General features: G+C 38.1%; 1 long non-coding RNA gene across 1 annotated transcript in view; it reads left to right on the top strand.

Moving 5' to 3' along the window:
* Positions 1 to 211: 211 nt before the first annotated feature.
* Positions 212 to 5,678, top strand: part of LOC138173442 (uncharacterized) — a 21,199-nt gene continuing 15,732 nt past the window's right edge. Inside the window, exon 1 of the long non-coding RNA XR_011171401.1 lies at positions 212 to 394. This is a non-coding gene — a long non-coding RNA (uncharacterized lncRNA). The remainder of the gene's footprint in view (positions 395 to 5,678) is intronic.

Raw genomic sequence — 5,678 nt, 5'->3', positions numbered from 1 at the left:
GCAAAACATATTTCCCTATTAGCCATGTTGCCATTCCCTGCCCCCCCCCCAAAAAGGCAAGAAAATGAAAGTGGAAAGAAAGTATGCTTCAATCTGCACTCATAGTTCATCAATTCTCTCTCTCTGGAGGTCGATAGCATTTTTCATCCTGAGTCTTTTAGAGCTGAAGGACCGATTACTTATCTGGTTACAGCATTTCCTACTTGTTACCCTAGTATGTGGCACCACTTGAGAGGATTTCCAGAGAACAAGCTACTGGTTTTCAGAGAACACCAGCAACTTCCTCTTACACCAGGGAGAAGAGTAAAAAGTACAGATTATCTTCATGGGTCAGGAAGCAAATGCCTGATTGCCTTTTGGGAGAGATCTTAGATTGGGAACCGAGGCTACTGAGGTAAATTACAAAGAAAATAAAAGAAACTAAGGACGGGGGTGTGAGGGGGGTGTTGTGGAACAGAGCAAATGGAACAAGGAAACGCTAGGATAAGGAAGACGGCCAAATGATGGAAAGAATGTAGGCAGCAGAGAGAATGAGAATAAGAAGGAAAAAAAGATAATGAATAGAAACTAGAGGAAATGGTGGAGGGGAGATGACAAGAAAAAGAAATAGAGAACAGCAAGGAAAATAAAGGTGGAAGAAACTATAGGAGGAGGGAGAAATGATAGAGGAGAAAGAAATGCAAGTAGGGGGAAATGAATAAAATATAATAGAAACAAGTATCAACCCACACCCTTCTTAAGACCTTTGCCCAAAGGCTTCTTTCTACAAGCTCTGCTTCCTCCCTTCTACCACTCCTGACCACTAAACACCTCTTTCTCAATGTTTCTACAGCATTCTAGACTCAACATATCTAACACTCAATTCATCATCCTCTGTAAACTTGTCTTTCCCTGTAACTTGATATACATACTCTCTTTCAGTGCCCTCATCAGTTTCTATGGGTTCAATCATATTCCCTAGGCAGACGTCTTCCAAATTTTTATACCCAACCCTAGTCTCTCTCCTGAGCTAGTCCTGCATCACTAACATAGATGTTTTGAACTAGGTGTATCCTAGTCATCTTCAATTCAGCATGCCCTAGATAGAGAACTCATTATCTTTCCCTATAAATCTGCCCTTTTAAACTTCTCTATTTCTGTCAAGAGTACCACCAACCTTGAGTAAATCAAGTACCCTCTTAGTGCCTCATTTTCCTCCTATGTAAAATTGGGGTATTGGAATAGATGCCCTTGGAAGTTCTTTCTGGTTCTGGATCTTTGACCTACTAAGCCTTCCAGTCACCCAAGTTTCCAACTTTGGAACAGTCCCACTAACTGAAAGCTGGGTTATGGAACTGTATTAAGTCATTATCTGATCACAAGCATCCTGAGCATGAGGAAGAGGGACTTTCAATCACTCATACACAACAAGAACTAACATTACATTTTTCTAGCTACTCCAGGGCTTCAGGAAACACGATCTTAGTATCACTCTCACTCTCTTTACTGTTCACTGTTTAGCTTATTTCATTAGAATTTAAGTTCCTGGAAGGCAAAGGTTGTCTGGCATTTGTATTGGTCTCTCTAGTATTTACTATATAATTAAACAATCAACAAGTATTTATTAAATGTCTCCTATTGCTAAGTCTAATATATCATATATAATATAAACATAATAAATGAAATATAATGAATGAAACAATCCCTACTTGAAAAGAGCTTAATGTTTCTTTTGTTTTTTGAAGGGGGAAGGCAGGGCAATTGGAGTTAAGTGACTTGCCCAAGGTCACATGGCTAGTAAATGTTAAGTGTTTGAGTCCAGATTTGAACTCAGGTCCTCCTGATTCCAGAGCTGCTGCTCTATTTACTTCACCACCTAGCTGCCCCAAGCTTAATATTTCTTGATTGACTAATTGGTTAAGCTGTACAGGACCTTGCTTATTTAAAAATTATGATGATAATAAAAATGACAATGATAACCAGCATTTTTGTAGTACTTTAGTATTTGAAAAGTATATATATATATATTACCTCATTTGATTCTTTTTTTTAATTTTAATTTTTTTATTAATTTGTTTGTTTCCTTTTAGTTTACAGGATTCAATTCCACAATTCCTTGAATTTCACATTTTGTCCCCCTCCCTCCCCTCCCCCCCATGGCGGCTTATAGTCAAGTATAGGATCTGTAAATACTTTCACATTACCTCATTTGATTCTTACAACAATCTTATAAGGTAGGTGCTATTATTATCCCCATTTTTCAAATAAGGAAACTGAAGCTGAAAGTGATTGAGTTGCCCAGGGTCATATGACTACCTAGTATCTGAAGGAGGAATAGAACTCAGATCTTCCTGACTTCAAATCCAGGTCTTTTGTCACTACAAAATGACAAATGTAAAGTTAGGATAAGCAAAAAGGAGTAAAGCAAATATGAAAAATATAATCTAGAGAGTAATTGAAAATAATTATTGAAATATGGAGAATGGGAGAAGATGGGGTTTTAGACAGCACTATTAAGGTTTACAAAGTCCTTGGGAGGGGAAAAAAAACCTAAAGACCTCACAGACACAAGTGTTGTTTTCAACACTGTTGCCAATTAAAGAGAAGAGATTTAAAAAAGAAAGCCAGATTTAGAAAATGAACAGCTAGCAAAAAAAAAAAAAGTGGTGTCTGAGCATGGGATTTGGAATTCTGGACAGCAGCTTAAAATATAGTAATGATGGGCTCTTGGCCAGGGATGATGAGTACCTAACAAGGGCCAGTAAAAACATATTTGCTAGGAATCTTATGAATCTGATCAAAAGGGCTTTAAACTGAGAAAAAGGGGAGGGAGAAAACTGTCCACATAGATCAGGCAACCCTGGTACCACAGCAAATTGCAGGTACAACATCACTACAATAGCAGAAAGAAAGACCAGTGATGCATGAGAGTTGAAGTCCAGGAAGAGTCAGCAATAAAACTCATGGCCATAGATCTCTATTTACAAATGCACAAAATATAACCAAGATAGGTAGTGTGACATAGTGGATAGAATGCTAGACGTGGAGTCAGCAATATCTGAGTTCAAGTATCATCTCTGATACATACTGGCTATGAGATTCTGGACAAGTCACTCAAACCCCCAGTGACCCCAGGCAATTCTAAAATTACAAACTGCAGAAAAGTTGATAAATTGTATTGATAGAGATTTTTTCTTTTCCAGAAATTTTTTAAACCAATGAAAGCATAGATCTGAACTAACAAATGAATGAATAAATAAATGATTGGGCTGAATGAGAGATGCTAATATCAGGAGTCAAGCCTGACCTCATAGGTTATCACTAAGATTTAATGGGGTAGAATTTATAACTGAGATATGATTCTGGCAAGGTATACTTTAGTCAAAAGGGCCAGAATAGTTTGGGGGGGGGGGGGGTGTTTAAGGCTAGTGGAGCAGCACTATATAGTAAAAAGAAACACATGCGAGGAAACTCAGGAATCAGAATCGGGAAACAAGATGGAAAGTAATTGGGTGAGGACTAGTACAGGAAGGAAGAAAAGCAAAAAATATCACTGGCATATGCTACATAGACTACAGAATAATCTTCCTTCCTGCACAACAGAAGGAAGTAGATAGGAACTGCAGGAAACACATCATATACCTGGCACAGAAGTCTGATAACACTAGTGATGGAGGATTTCAACTATCCAGACATCTGCTGGTTATCGCTCTTTCCACCAAAAACAGAGTAGTTGAGAAATGAGTGGCTTGTCCTAACGATAACTCTATCCTTCAAAGGGGAGAGGAAGTAGCATGTAGATGTGCTATTATGAACTTGATTTTAACCTATAAGGAGGAATTGGTTATGGATGAATGGAAAATTGTAGAGAACAGGGCAAGTGACGCCTCTAACATAGCGTTTGTAATAAAGGAGAAGAAAACCAAGCATTATCTGACATGCTCCTACTTAGTAGTGGGAGCAGATTTTCAGAAAGGTAGGAAAAGCCAGAAGCTCTTAAATGAAACTCTGAAAACACGAGCTGAAATTTATCCTGCATATAACTTGTTTATAGAGCTATTTGCATGTTGTCTCTCTCACTAGACTGTAAGCTACTTGAAAACAGGTACTGGTTTTTGCCCTTTTTTTTTTATTCTCAGCTCTTAGACTTTTATAGTACCCAATAATAACACCCTGGTCACATTTAAGACACTTAACAAAAAGTTGTTGACTTGACCTGAAGTTATTCTAATGAAAGGGAAAAAAGGAAGCTGCCTAAAGAGATTGTTGTACCAACACAGAAAACTTACTGATCTCCTAGTAAAATGCCTGAAACATTATTGGCATTTGATAAATGCTTGTTGATTGATTGACCGACTCCAATTTTTAAGAAGACATATATAAAAGATAGAATCAAGTGTAGGCAACTGAGGACGAATACAAAAGAGCAGAACACTCCTGTAATAATATTGTCACAAGGGCTAAAGCCAAGAATGTACCGAGGCAGTGAGTGCTAAAGATAACAAAAACAGTTGTTTTAGCTATTTTAAGATCAAGAGGCGGATTAAAAAAGGGGAAGAATTGCCGCTCGGGGAGAATGGAATAAGGAAAAAGAGAAGAGTGGGAAGGCTGAACTACTCACACCTTATTTTGTTTTGGCTTTCTATTCCATGAAGGATCATCTTTGCATTATCTTCGTTACATTAAAAATTATTCTCAGGAAGTAGAAACCAAAAGTAAGTGGGGAGATGATGAAGGGAGTGTATAGACGCCCTCACAAAGTTCAGGTCACCAGGCCTGGATGAACCATATCTTGATGGTTGCAAGGCATGATAAAGGTCACTTAACTGACTCTTCCAGCCTTCTGCTTAGAACTCGATGTCCCCAACATTTTCAACAGGTTTGAAATTAAAATGCCTTGGATTTAGGAGTTCTGGAAGGAAGTATGGTATAGTTCTGTACTCCTTGAAGAGTTTGCTCTCAGAATCTCTACTCTGATCTGAATGAATTCTGATAAGAAATCCACACACTGAGAAATACTTCTCCCATAACACTTTGGCCTTTAACCACTGTGGTCCTGGTTAGATGAGATTCAGCATACTGGGCAAAGTGGTCCAAGAGCGTTGCTTGTATTTTTCTGATTCCTTTTAGAAACAAGAAAGCTATGCAGAACAACTAGGAAGGCTGTGGCTGCTTATGCCCTCCAAGATAAATAGCTTAAATTGGTAACACTATAAGGAGGAATTAGTTACTGAATAATGGAAAATTGTAGAGAAGGGGGCAAGTGACACCTCTAATATAAAGTTTGCAGTAAAGGAGAAGAAAACCAAGTATCATCTGACATGCTCAAAATATGAGCACTGACCTCACCTAGCCCTGGTTTTACTAAATCCAGAATTTTATGTTAGCCTGAATTTCAAAAATCATCATAGGTGACTCTCACATCCATGGATAAATAGACTTTTGAGAGCATCAAGTGACCTACTTTCTTGTAGGATCTATTAGTATCCAATACAGTATTCCAAAGCAAAGTTCTACCTTCTGCTACTCTTTCAAAAGCAAAGTGTCTTCAGGAGAGTGAAATTTGAGTGTACAGTCAGTCAATAAATATTATGTGTCAGACTGTGTGTCAGACACTGTTCTAAGCACTGAGGATACAAAAAAAGAAAGAATGGAAGGAAGGAAGGAAGGAAGGAAGGAAGGAAGGAAGGAAGGAAGGA

The sequence above is a fragment of the Petaurus breviceps genome, unplaced genomic scaffold (genome assembly GCF_028583685.1).
Source record: "Petaurus breviceps papuanus isolate PSGF00001 unplaced genomic scaffold, PetGlider_PUasm1.0 582, whole genome shotgun sequence".
In the NCBI taxonomy this organism is placed as follows: Eukaryota; Metazoa; Chordata; class Mammalia; order Diprotodontia; family Petauridae; genus Petaurus; species Petaurus breviceps.
The sequence above is the reverse complement of the archived record's forward strand: the minus strand, read 5'-3'. Positions and strand labels throughout refer to the sequence as shown.